Genomic DNA, 14269 nt, shown 5'->3' with positions numbered 1-14269 from the left:
GCTATAAATGTAGTGAATTGACTTTATTATAATTATTTTTTAAACTGTGAGTATTGTCTTTTAAATCATTTCTAATAGTAGACATTTCTGATATAGATACCTGACAACATTGTAGGAAAATAATTATCTGAAATAAAGTATAATCATTTATACTAATACTGAATATTATAATAATGATAATATTCTTTATTTTTTGAGCTAAATCCCCGGCCCAATATTCTTTATTCTTAATCAGGGTTTGCTGTATCAAAGTTTTTAAGAAGTGTACTTTTTTTGTCTGAGAATTATAACAGAGATAAGTAGATCTTAATATTTTGCTTTCTTTCAGTGTCTTTTTACCTTGTATTTAAACCCTTCTTAGAGTTACCTTGGGTTATTTATAAAAATTAGGAATTGAAGTATTTCATCACTTGAAATAAAAAAATTGGATAGCGCATAAAAGCTCAGATAATATAGCCAAAGTTTAATGCTCTTATCATCTGAATTATCTAGATTCTCTCTTCTTCAATTTTTTTTTTTTTTAAAAGAGGAAAGGTTTATTTCAGCTCACAGATCATAGAGGTTTCAGTACATAGTCTTCTGGCTCCAAGCCAGGGTGACAAGGCAGAGGGAATCACAGAGGAGAAACAGTTCACGGCAAAGAAGGGCAGGCAGAAGGCAGCCAGCAGCAAGCGTGTAACAAGCAACAAAGCCTCTTCTTCAATTTTTCTATAACAAAATCACTCTTTCAACCTGTTTTTTGAGAGTTCTTATGAAAATATTAAATAGGTGAAGAAACTGTTAAATGTGTTCTAATATATAGCAAAACTTTAGTGATTTTTGACTGAATTAAAAAATTTGCTATAAAACATTTTTAAACGTTAATAAAATAACATTTATAGTGAAATAGTTTATAGCCTTTTAGTCCTTAGGAATTAGAGTTTATGATTTGGTTTCTTAGAAAATTGCATTGAATAAGCAAGTATTTGAATTTATCATATCTATTTAAATTTAAAATATAAGATTACAAAAGGGCTCTGTTAAATAATTAAGTACAAAGGTAACATTATTCTAATATGCTTATTTTGCAATCTATTTTCACATTCATTTACATGTAATTTTATTTTATTTATTGTTTTACATGTAATTTTAATCATAGTGTAATGTACTTGTTTTCTCTTTTGTCCACTGTGTTCTATCACAGTCATTTCCATATTGATATATGGTCTTTGTATTTATGACTTGCATAATCCATCAAGTTGATGAACCATAATCATTCATTTAATTATTGAACTTGCTTTTCTTTTTTCACTATTGTATTATTTGATTTTTTTTTTTTTTTTTTTGGTACCGGGGATCGAACTCCAGACCTTGCGCTTGTGAGGCAGGCGGTGGCACCACTGAGCTAAATCCCCGGCCCTTTTGTCACTATTGTAAATATTGTTAGACTTAATAATTTCATATGTATGACTTTTTGCTTTTTCTTTTGAATTATTTTATAATTGATTTTAGTAACTTTTAACAATATTTTAACAATATAGTGCCTATTCTATACTTTAGCCATCTGTGCAGATATATCTCAATTTTAACATTTAATTCTTCTGGGTAATAAAAAGTAGTAATTGTTTTTCAATATGGGAAAGTATAATTTTGATATTTAAAACTTATAAATAAACTATAACTTCAAGCTCAGCTATAGGCCGGAAGAAAAAACTTCTAGTTAAAAATGGTAAGTATTTTGGGTTAAGGTGCAATTTAGTAGTAGAATATATTTATTTCCTGGGATGAAACGAAGCTTTTAGATTTACATTGTAAATGTGTAGTAAGCATAATTTAGAACTTAGTTTTAAAAGAAATCTTGAAATTCTTATTTTAAAAAACTCATAGGTAGAATTGACATATTTAAGCATTTTCAGAATATGTGCATTTATTTCAAAATATGTGCATGTTAGTTTGCATTTTTAGAGTTATTTGAAACTTCATTTTCTCTAGTTCTAAAAATATTTTAAATTAAAAATATTTATATATATTTTTAATGGGAAACACATTGAATATCCATTTGTAGAGAATATGGATTGTATTTTGGCTTTTTGATATATGGCTTGTGTGTTATTAACGATTGAAGAAATTTGAATAATCCATTATTTAAAACTTTTAAACAGTTTAATATTCTTGAATAGGCCAACACTTGGAATGTTCTTTTTGAAAATGAAAATATTAAAGGAAGTAAAAAGTTGTCTGTAAGCTGAGTTTTAATGAATAAGCAGATCACTTTGAATAAGTGACCAAATTCATACCTTGAACAAGTGACCAAATTCATACCTTTCTGCTGTATGCATCTCTTGTTACTACTCTAGTGAGATTCATGTACATTGAAATAAAGATTATTTCTGTGTTCTTTCTCTGCATAGCATTTTTGTTTATTGGGCTCAGATTTATTTTTAGCGTCTGTTGTAGGTGCACGTGTAAAGTCATCATAAGAGGTTTTTTAAAATTAGCATTTTTTAATGAATAGATTGTTTAAAAATTTTTTAAGCCTTTGGAAATCACTTAATCTTGTTTTTTCTGTCAGTGTTCTTAAAAATGTAACTGAACTACCTAACCAGAAATAACCAATAAACACCCTTTAAAAACTTTAAAAAGTTGATTAACTCCAGTAGTCTTGGAGCTACTCCTGTGGTGTCATTTCTCTATGCTGTTTTTTTTTTTCCTCCAAATACTTATCTTTTATTTTTTGGTACTGGGGATCGAACTGGGGTCCTTGTGCTTGTGAGGCAGGCAACAGAATCACTGAGCTAAATCCCCGGCCCTCCAAATACTTATCTTTAGAACAGAAAACAAAATTTTAGTATTTCATATTATTCTCATCTTTATAACTTTAGCCAAAACTGTATAGTTACCATATCCCTCCAGCTCTCCCTCACTATTAATTATCAAGTTCAAAATAGAGAACATTCATAATCAACTGTTTAACAGTGTAATCTGTGTTATAAAGCACTACCCTGTAGCTTTCTTTATTTCCTACTTTGATATCAGTGTTTTCCAGGCTTCCATGTTCACCCATTTTATTGTAATAGACATTCTTGTTCTTGAGAGGGGATTTCATCAAGTCATTAGTGGATAGTGATTAATGTGTAGGTGGCAGAAGTATGTTGGCTAACATGTTAGGAGTGTTTTTGGTGAGTTTTTGTGTTTTCCAAACTGTTTCTGAGGATAGTAGGGTCTCTCTCTTCATCATAAAATGTTAATTTCAGCATTGATACTTTTATGTACTTATTAAGATGAAAGAAATATTTGTCACCTGTACAATTACTTTCATCTGAATTTGGCAACAAAGATAAGGTGGAATGGGAGAAAGAGCAATGTATAAATTGGATAAATAAGCATTCCTTTCTCTTCCCTAGTTCCTCAGTGTTTTATTTCTAGATGAAGTGTACCATGGTAAAATTTTTAAGTATGTTCTAAACTCAAGGAGTATTTACCCTAATAAACATCTAAATTAGGAGAGAAGATAAATAAATACATTCTAGCTATTTTCATGTAAATAGATTTTGTAATCACATTTAGCATTTTATAGGCCTGTATTTCTATTTAAAAGTAGATTTAATAATGAATAACACCCATGGAAGACATTCTATAAACCTACAGCTGAATGCAGGTCTTATAAGTGACAAAGGCTGCATTTGGTTGTGTAGAAAGCACTAATGCCACTGAACATTAGAAAAAGCACCTCAATTTTCATCATTGCTTTCAAATCACTAATTTATAAGCATACACTTGCCTCACTATTGTCATCTATAATATGAAATGTAATACTATCTTCTGGACGTTATATACCAAGGTCACATAAATATTTGTAATTTAGGATTTAGAAGGGAGACATTACAATGTGGTAAAAACTGACTTTTTCTATTTGGGAGTTATAAACCTTGGATTTTTATTTTGACTTTTCTGGGTGTTCTGAAGCAAATCACTTAAATTTTTTAGGGATCTTTTATTCTTCATCATCCTCTTCCTCTTGTCTGTGTTTTATGAAGGGTTTAGACCAGATGATCTTCAGTGACCTGGCTGAAAAAATCTAATTATATGACTTCAAAAGAATATATTAACCCAGCTACCTGTTTGGATGTATTAGATGATCTTGAGTACTTTCTTAGTCTAAGGAGACATAAATTGCTATTGAGATCCTTGAAGAAAATGAATTTTTAAGGTATAAATCATTACTAATGGTTGTGTTACATAAACTGTTATCTTAAAATCTTTGTATATGTTGGCTGAGTGTGGTGGTGCATGCCTGCAATCCCAGCACTTGGGAGGCTGAGGCAGGAGGATCCCCACAGGTTCAAAGCCAGCCTAGGCTACATAGTGAGTTCAAAGATAGCTTGAACTAAATAGTGAGGCCCTGTATGAAAAAAAAAAAACTTTGTGTATATTAGATGTATCATAAATTACTGCAAATACATTATTTTTGGGAGTTATTTACAATGAATGGTTAGCAGATTTAGTTTAATCCAAAATGCTTTATAGGTTATCTTAATAAAATGTGTTAATCTTGAGTCTGCTCCAATAAAGAATAATGTGGTATTATAATTTTTTCCATCAAAAGTCTTTTTTTCACTCAGTGTTTTACACTGCGTGCATGTTGTCAAGAAAGTAGGAAGGTTTTCTTTGACATTGATTTTTTTTTTTTTTTGGTACCAGGGATTGAACTCAGGACCTTGTGCTTGCAAGGCAGGTGGCAGAACCACTGAGTTAGATCCCCGGCCCAACATTGATTTTTAATTAGTTGTGAACATATGGGCTCTAATTAATCATCATTATTCAATCAAAATTTCTTTTTTGTTCTTCCACCTTACAAGTCTGTTTAGGTCATATCACTTTGTTTAGCTATTTAGAGATTTCATGTTCTCTTTAACTTAATTTGGAAGTATAGAGGAATATTTAGCTAAAATTTTATTCTATTTCTGTTTTTGTAGGGTCTTCTTGATAGGTTCCATGTTGGATAATTTGTGCTTATTATTTATTTTTGAATGGAGTTTGCTATTAGCTAAAAATAACATGGGAAGGGAGCAGGGAAAGGAAGTAAATTTTAGTAGTGCTGCGGATTGTACCCAGTTCCTTTGTACTGAGCTATATCATCAGTCCCTTTTAAAATTTTTTAAGATAGGGTCTTGCCCATGCTGGGCTTGCACTTGCAATATTGTACAACTGCCCAGTGCTGGGATTACAGGTGTGTGCCACCACTCCCAGAGAGAAGTGACTCTTGACAGTTAGCTTCTTTAAATCATACCATTGTTTCTTAATAAATGTTTACCATAAAAGATCCATCCTTTTAGGATAAGCACATTACTCATGAAGGAGATTGTACTCATTTAGATGTACTCACTTAGAGTACATTTCTAAGCCACATTGCTTTTATTCAGCACCTTCTTTGACTCTGGTCAGTGATTGAAAAGCTTCTTACTCTTTCCTGAACTGTATCCCTGTCATATCTTTCTCCATTATGAGTCAAGAAGTAGAGAAAATAGATACTCTGTCTCTCATTCTTTTAAGGTTCTTGTTTTTTGATAAATGTGAGTACTAAGTATATATATTTTTTATTAATTATACTGGTACATTTAAGGTATACAATATAATGACATTCATCATTGGAATTTTAATTTTTTTTTCTGGTACCGGGGATCGAACTCTGGACCTTGCACTTGTGAGGCAGGCGGTGGAACCACTGAGCTAAATCCCCGGCCCTGGAAATTTGCACCTTTACATAATCCATCTTGGTTCTTTTTTTTTTCCCATTCCTCTTCCCTCCCTTCAACCCCTCCACTCCTCCCTATCTATAAAGACTTTGTTTCCATTTTTTCTTTTTCTCATATTAATTCCATTCCCTTCTTTCTTTTCTCCTACCCCTCCCGAAGGTATATTTATAATGGGAGGAAGCTCTGTAACTAATGATCTTACCAATATTTTCCTTACTGTTTTCTCTCAATTTTTCTCATTTCCAAATCTTGATTATTTTCTAAATGTTTCTCTTGTTTTTGTGGCTTTACTTGCATTTTGAGACAAAGGCATTAGTGCAAATAATTGAGCAAAGTTACTTTTTCATAGAAGGAGTTTATATTGACATTTTCTTGAAAGAAAAACCACATTGGTACACACTTAATAATATCATAGCTCATGAGATTATAGTCTGTATAGTCTGAGGATCTTTTTAGTTGAAGATGCTGAGTTAACAAAGCTCAGCACCTGAAGTACCAGTCACAAGTTCTTCAAGGCCAAATGTGATTTCTGTTTTGGAATAAGATCCGTGAGTTCTTTTTCCTTTCACAGGATAAACAGGAGGACATGAAGACTGTTTTGGAGGGCACAGATCAGTGGTGGTGAATCTATGGCATGCCATATGTTCAACACCACTGCTCTAAATGGTTCACCATCACTGGTGTAGATCCAGCCAAGCATCATGTGAGGGTGAGCTTTGATTTTCTAAGCTACTGCATAGAGTATATGTTATAAGTCACCAGAACTTTGGGTATCTAAATTCTCGCCAAAATGTTCTAGGACCCTGCTTGGTGACAAAGGAAATCCTCTTCAAATAAAAAGGATTGCGAAGTCCCAATAAAAAGATATGCACTACCAGCAGTTTGTTTCCTTAATATTCTTTTCTAAGTAGTAGTCCTTAAAAAAATTATTAGATAAAAAATAGATAGTTCATTTACATTCTTCTATATTGGGAGAGTTAGGATATCCCAGAGAGTCTCAGTTCTGAAGTCCTGTTCATTGTACTTCAATCATCAAAGTTCGTTAAAAATCTGAGAATTAAGCTTGGTGGTGTGGCACGTGCCTGTAATCCTAGAATTTAGAAGGCTGAGGCAACAGGATCACCATGAGTTGAAGGCCAGCCAGGGCTACATAGTAAGTTTAAGGCCAACCTTGGACCACATAGTGAGACCTTGTCTCAAAATCAAAACGAAACCAATCTGAAACTTAGCTGGATGTGACTTGTGCCAGTAATCCCAGCACCCTGGGAGGCTGGAGGCAACTTAGTGATTTAGGGAGACTGTCTCAAAATTTAAAACAAAACTCTAAGAGGCTAGAGGTATTGCGCAGTGCAAGGGCATTTCAAGCCCCAGGATGGCAAAATCAGTCAACCAGAAACTCAGATTGAAGCTTATAGATATTGGATTGCTTAAATCCTCAGATAAACAAAAAAACCTAACTTAGCTTAATGAAACATTTACTATGTTGTCCACTCAATCATATCTATAAATTAAAAGTTAGTTTTTTCTTACAATTGTCTCATATTATCTCATTCTTTTTTTTTTTTTTGTATCAGGGATCAAACTTGGGACCTTGCGCTTGCAAGGCAGCCGGTGGAACCACTGAACTAAATCCCAGACCCCTATCTCATTATTAAATAGATTTTTAACAAGATAAATACTTTGTTCATAAGAAACATTTCTTTTCCTTTGAAAAAATGTGTAAAATTTGTGCTAATGGTTTTAAAAGTAAAAAAAAAAAATTATATCCATTTTAATCCAGAGAGATTTGCTTAAACTCAGGACACTTCTTAATTTTTTTTTTTTTGGTACCGGGGATCAAACTCAGGTCCTTGCACTTGTGCAGCAGGCAGCGAAACCACTGAGCTAAATCCCCAGCCCAGTTCTTAATTTTTTTAATTAGGGAAAGCTTGTGTTTGGATTGCAAGTAACTTAGGCCAAACTAAAATAAATTTCTTAGTGCCAAACCCACCTTAACCATAATATATGTTAAGTATCTTCATTATTGGCTTGTTGAATGAGAAGGCATTATATTTATTCTATTTTGAAGTAAGATAAATTTATTTTAAAAACTTTTTGAAAGTGTGAAGTTTTACTCAGTTTGCCCAATATTGTGAGTTTTATCAAGAATGTACACTTGAATGTTAATTCAGATGAATTACTTCTTCCTGAGAAGGAAATATGATTCTAAATCTCTCTCTAGCTGCAAGTCTCAAAACTTAATGTTATTTTATTTATTTGTTTGTTTGTTTATTTATTTATTTATTTTGCAGTACCGGGGGTTGAACTCAGGACCTTGCGCTTGTGAGGCAGGCGCGGCACCACTGAGCTAAGTCCCTGACCCACTTGATGTTATTTTAAAATGATGTTTGTGGCCCCACTTTTAGAAGTTCATGTTTAAAAGATCTAAAAAGGGCAATCTGCATTTTAAGTGGTATCTCAGAAGATTCTAATGACATTCTCTATAGCTTCTACTGAGACATTGGTATAGTTCAGCATTATTCTTTGGTTCTGTCCTTTTTGTCTTTGCCTTGTCATCATTCTCCTTTCATCAAAAGCAGAATAAACTTTTTTCTCCCTCTCTGTTGCTTGTGAGCTTTAGAAATTGCTATGTCCAGCTCCCAGATCAGTGCCTCCAAATATTTTTGCTATCTCAGTTCTTCCAGGGATATGAATCTGATCAGTAAGAGTAGATTACAAAGGTAGTGATTAATGTAAGAGGTGGGCTGAAAGAACATACTCTCCATGAGAAAGTATCAAAAAGTACATACATAGCATAAGACAGCTCTCCCTTTCCCATGATTCTTGTTGTTCTCCTTACAGAATGTCCTCCCTCTAACTCCAAAGGACGGTGCCTATAAGATATAGTGACAGTCCTTAAATATATATCATAGGTTCTCTCTGACTGTAATTTTAATTGTTTTAAAGAAAATAATTTAAAATTTAATTTGATTACCTAATGCCAAGTAGGAAAAATCCCACCTTTTTTTTTCTCATGGTGCTTATTCATCAGAAGCAGAACTTGACAGTGTGTTTTTCATGAATAAACTTGTAGGAGGCTCATAAACTCTGTTTTTTTGTTTTGTTTTGTTTTGTTTTGTTTTGGTACCAGAAATGAACTCAGGACCTTGCGCTTTCTGACAGGTTGCGGCGCCACTGAGCTAAAATCCCCATTCTATGAACTCTTGATTATCCACTTATCAGTATGCGTCAACCGTTAGTGGCTAGCTTGTGCTAGTAAGCTTTAAATATTACTTCTCAATTTTGAAAGATAGTTTTGCAGGGTACATCAATCTGGGTTGGAGGCTGTTTTGCTTTAGGGCTTGAAATACATCACTCCAAGCTCTTCTTGCCTTGAGGATTTGCATTGAGAAGTCTGCTGTGATTCTGATGGGCTTTCCTTTGTATGTGATTTGTTTCTTTTCTCTCACTGCTTGTAGAATTTTGTTCTTCTGTTGGATTTCTGGAATCCTAACTATTATATGCCTATGTGTAGATTATTTTTGATCAAGGCTAGTTGGAGTCCTATATGCCTCACTTATCTGTATGTCAAGTTCTTTTCCTCTCCTTGGGAAGTTTTCTGCCATCACTTCTGTGAACAGTTGTATGTCATCTGCACTCTCTCCTGTTTCTTCATTGACTCCAATCAGTCTTATGTTATTCTTCTTTGCATCGTCTAGCAGCTGCTGGATTGATTTATCGTGTTCCTTAACAATTTTAAAGCAATTTTTCTTTTCCTGGTCACTAAGTGCAATCTTTTCTTCTATATCTGAAATTCTATCCTCACATTGGTTCATTCTGCTGTGCAGACTTTCAATGGAGTTTTTAATCTCCTGGAAATCTGTTTGCATCTGTTTTATACATTCCATTTGTTTCCTACGTTGGGATTCCATCATGTTCCTCAGATCCTCTATTTTTTTATCTGTGTCCTCTCTACATACTGCCAGATCTGACTTCTAATAGTTTGTTTTGTTAAACAAATTTCTATCTATGTTTATACTTTTTTCTTCTGTTATCTTTATCCAGTTTTAGTAATCGATTAGCACAATGTTGAGTTCCTAAAATGAGGGGAGAAGTGTTCCTTCTTTTTTCTGCTTTAATTGTTTGATATAATTTATCAGTTAAAATGTTTATGAGCCTGCTGTTGTCATATAGGTAGGTTTTCAAGGTAGGAATATACTTTGTTTAATAGGTGCTATTCAAATTTTATATTTCCTCCAGAGTTAGTTTCATTAATTTGTCTTCCAAGGTACTTCTTAGAAGTTGTCCAATTTATTTCAAAACAGATTTTTGAAATATGCTTTCTATATCCTTTTAAATTCTGTAAAATCTGTATTAATGTCTCCTAGATCTTGATATTGTAATTTTTAAAAATGTATAATTGATATTTTTGTAACAGGAAGAAAAGGGCTAAAGGTGCAGGGGAAGTGGGAGGGGTAGGAGAAAGGAAAAAAGGGAAAAGAAAAAATATGAGAAAAGGCAAAAAATGGAAACAAAGTCTTTGCAAATAGGGAAGGGTGGAGGGGGTGAAGGGAGGGCAAGGGAAGGGGGAAAAAAAAAAGAACCAAGATGCGTCATTTAAAGGTACAAGATCCCAATGATGAATATAACTATTTTATACCAAAAATGTACCAATAAATTTAATAGGGAAAAATAAATAAATAAATATTACTTCTCACTTTTTGAATGTTAACTTTTGGGTTGGGGATTTAGCTCAGTGGTTCCACCGCCTGCCTCGTAAAGTGCAAGGTTCTGAGTTCAATCCCCGGTACCCACCCCCCAAAAAATGTTAATTTTTTTTTTTTTTTTAAATAAGGTCTCGCTTTGTGTTCAGGCTGACCCTGAATTCACTTTGTAGCCCAGGCTGGCCTTGAACTCATGGTGATCATCCTGCTTCTGCCTCCCAAGTGCTGGGATTACAGGCATACGCCACCACTCCTGGCTTGTTAACTTTTTATTGAGGAATAACATCTAGTTATTTTTATATTTTACTACTCAAAGCTGGAAAGTTGCTAGTTTTTCTTGATCTATTCTCAAGTATCTGTGAAATATATAAAACTCCTAATGTATTTTATTGTTTGTTTGTTTGTTTTTTTGGTACCGGGGATCGAACTCAGGTCCTTGTGCTTGCGCAGCAGGCAGCGAAACCACTGAGCTAAATCCCCGGTTCCTAATGTATTTTAAAAAGCCAAGTTCTCTCTTTCTAGGTTATTGTGTATTGAATGAATCTTTTCCAGCTATCCTAAGTTTCTTTAAATATAAGTACAAATGACTTCCAGTCAAGAAGATAAAGTCAGTGTTCGTATATTTGGAAACCTTTCTACTTTCTGTACATAGGAATAAAGATATCCACATACTAGAAACAGGTTCAGAGCTAAATCTAACATCCTAAGGAGAATTAAGGCATAAAAATGGGCTTTGTGGGCAGGAGCCTGAATGCATTCCCATGTAACAGGCCTATAGATCTAGTCTACTTGAATGAAGGAACTGGGATCTTATTGCCCTACCTGTAAGTTAAGATGAAGTAAAGCTCTAAACAACTGTCTGTGGTTGCAATTAGATGTGAGCTAATTATTGGTAATAGAAGAAGCAAAGAAAATAGTGGAACTAAAAACTTGGAGGACACCATTCTTTGATTTAGAGAACAGAACTGAAATAGCCTTATGGAAGGAACACCTTAAGATGCCAAGGTAAAGTCTATTTCTGAAACAAACCCCGAGAGTCAGACTAAGGCAACTTCTAAGCCATTTGATGAGAATGAATATTTGTGAATGAAAAAAGAAAAATAACCCTCCCATGCAAAATGAGCTTCCTGAAAAAAGGATAATACTTAAGAGTAAATCTGTGTTAAAAGAAACAGTCCAAATACAGGAAAACAAAAGCAGTGCAACAAGAGAATGCACACCTGAGGAAATTGTAATAAAATACTTTCATCTTAAAAATGTATTTATGTTTTGAGCTGGTCTCTCTAAATTGCCCATGCTGGGCTTGAATTTATAATCCTCTTGCCTCAGCCACCTAGAGTGCTGAGATTATAGGCATGCACCACAATCTTGAAAATTTTAACATGCTATTTTAGGTAGGTTTGGTAGTATACACCTATAATTTCAGTACTGTGTAAGGCTCAGGCAAGAAGATCACAAATTTGAGCCCCCTTGGAGAACTTAGCGAGACACTGTCTCAATCAAAAAAGTAAAATAAAATAGTACTGGGGGTATACCTGTGTGAAGGCCCTAGATTCAATCCCCAGAATTGGGGGGGAAATGCTTTTTTTGTTTTCAGAGACAAAAGATAGTTTAGTATCCACAGCAATGGAATATCATCATTTTTCTTGAATATCATCATTTTTCTTGAGCCAGTTCGCTGAAATCCAATTTCTAATGTGACACAAAGGTCAGGGGGCTCTGTCACAGGAGAGAAACCCTGAATTTAAGGAACACAATCTTTTTAAGTGGCTAATAAGCCCGCCTGATCTTTGCCCTAATGGTAGACATTAATTTTTTTAAAATTTCTTGGTCATTTCTTTTATTATGCATTTTTGAGTTGTTTTCCTAGTGGTTGCCATAGAGATTACCATTAACCTCTTAATTTATAACAATCTAGTTTAACTCCTCCTGCTTTAAACTGTTATCACAATCACATCTTTATACATTTTTGGCAATTTACATAGGCATATTTTTATAATTATTGCTTTATGAATTTTCTTTTAAATTAAATAGAAAAAAACACTTATGATACATTACCCTTGGTAAGTTTATGTTTTCACATAGATTCAAATTACTGTCTAGTGTATTTTCACCTTGGTATGTTTTGTAGGTCAGATTGGCTTAGTAACAAACTCTGTTTTTGTTCATCTAGGAGTATTTTAATTCCTCGTTTGTTTCTGAAGGCTAGTTTTCTGGTTATAGAATTCTTGGTTGACCACTTTTTTCCCTTTTTAGCACTTTGAATATGCTACATCCCTGTCTTCTACCTTCTCTGGTTTCTTATGGAAAATTAACTCTTAATCTCATTAAAGATTTCTTGTATTAGATGAATCACTTTTAGTTTGCTGTTTTTAAGATTCTACTGTTTGTCTTTTAAAAGTTTGATTATGATATTTCTAGGTTGGATCTCTTTATCCTATTGATGTATGTTGAGCTTCTTGAATGTGTAAAGTTTTCAAACATTATTTCTTCAAATATTTGTGTGTGTGTGTGTGTGTGTGTGTGAGAGAGAGAGAGAGAGAGAGATAGGATTGAATCCAAGGTCTCAAGCATGCTAGGCAAGTGTTCTGTTGCTGAGCTACATCCCCAGCCCTTTTTATACCTTAATTTTGAGAGAGGGTCTTGCTAAATTGTCCAGGCTGGCTTTGAACTTGGAATCCTTCTGCCTCAGCCTTCTGAATAGCTGGGATTAGAGACATATGCCCCCATGCCTGGATTCAAACATTCTTTACTCCTTTCTTCTCCTTTTACTTCCATTGTGCATATATGAATAGGCTTGATGATGTACCATAGGTCTCTGAAGCTCTGTTAATTTTTCTTCATTGTTCTTCATTATTTATGTTCCTTACTGGCCAGTCTCACTGGGCTTACCTTCAAGTTCACTGTCTTTCTTTTGGCTGTTCATCTGATGTTGAGCTCTAGTGAATTCTCATTTCACTTATTGCTCTTTTCAATTCCATACTTTCTATGTGTTTCTTTTAAAAGTACTTCCTCATCCTTATTCATATTCTCTATTTGGTGACATATGTTAATAGTTTCCTTTAGTTCTTTAGACATGTTTTCCTTTAGTCTTTGAACACATTTAAAATACCTGATTTAAAGTCTCATTAAGTCCAACGTCTAGGCTTCTTCAAGAACAGTGATTGCTTTTGTTCCTATCTATAGGGCATAAGTTCTTAAACCTTTATATGCTTTGCAACTTTTTGCTGTTGAAAACCAGACATTTAAATAATATAATGTTGCAACTCTGGAAATCAGGTTTCTAAACCATGTACTTGTTACTGATGTTGCTATATAAAAATACTCAGAGCAGGACTTCCAGGAAGATGGTGGAGTGGTAAGGAATAACAAATCAATCTCTCCAAGATTTGGAATCCAGACACTGGAAAATAACAACCTTCATTGTTCCCAGGGTTTGAGTAGGATCCTTCTGTTCTTCTACTTCTGTATGCTGTTTCTTTTGCTGACTAGCTATTCTGCTTTTCCTTTCATCAACAAGGTGAGAAGAGGGAGAGGGTTCCTGGGGTCATGGTTGAAAAGGAAGGCAAAATGTATGCTCCAGAGTTGAGGAGCTGAGGCCCACCTCAGGCAGGGAGAGTTTACCACCCTAGGGCACAGTGAGGAGGGACAGTCTTTCCCACACAGTCCGCTCTCGCCCCGAAGGGGAGGCCAGAAAATGCTCTTTTAAACTGTGACAGATGGGCACAAAATAGTGTGAGGAAGCAAAAGCTGGTAATGAATTAACAGATAGATTGTATATGCAATAAAACAAAAGTTTAGGGAAACTTGGGGTTGGGAATCACAGTGACC

General features: G+C 34.1%; 1 protein-coding gene across 3 annotated transcripts in view; it reads left to right on the top strand.

Annotated features, from left to right (window-relative positions):
• The window catches only part of Ankhd1 (ankyrin repeat and KH domain containing 1), a 135312-nt gene that overhangs the window by 59582 nt on the left and 61461 nt on the right, over positions 1 to 14269 (top strand). The gene's annotated exons all lie outside the window — the stretch shown is intronic.

The sequence above is a fragment of the Heterocephalus glaber genome, unplaced genomic scaffold (assembly GCF_053883595.1).
Source record: "Heterocephalus glaber isolate CG9 unplaced genomic scaffold, H.glaber_assembly_v1.0 deba00001465, whole genome shotgun sequence".
NCBI classification, from domain to species: domain Eukaryota; kingdom Metazoa; phylum Chordata; class Mammalia; order Rodentia; family Bathyergidae; genus Heterocephalus; species Heterocephalus glaber.
The sequence above is the reverse complement of the archived record's forward strand: the minus strand, read 5'-3'. Positions and strand labels throughout refer to the sequence as shown.